This window comes from Pteropus vampyrus, unplaced genomic scaffold (genome assembly GCF_000151845.1).
Source record: "Pteropus vampyrus isolate Shadow unplaced genomic scaffold, Pvam_2.0 Scaffold494, whole genome shotgun sequence".
In the NCBI taxonomy this organism is placed as follows: Eukaryota; Metazoa; Chordata; class Mammalia; order Chiroptera; family Pteropodidae; genus Pteropus; species Pteropus vampyrus.
Window position 1 is genome coordinate 68,835 of NW_011889275.1, and position 242 is coordinate 69,076.

The window sequence follows — 242 nt, forward strand, 5'->3', positions numbered from 1 at the left end:
GCTTTCCTCACGTTCACAGCCTCGTCGCTGCCTCGGTCGGTGCCTCAGTCCCTCCCTCTCTCACCCCTCCCGGCACCTTCCCCTGAGCCCCCCCATCCCGTCCACCCTGCCCTGGGGTCCCCCTCCTTGGGTCCCTCCCAGATTATAACACCCTCATGGGCGGGCGGGTTCTCATGAACAACACCTGTGGCTGCCTCTCTGACCGGTGCGAGGAGGAGGAGATGATGGGACCAGTGAGTCTC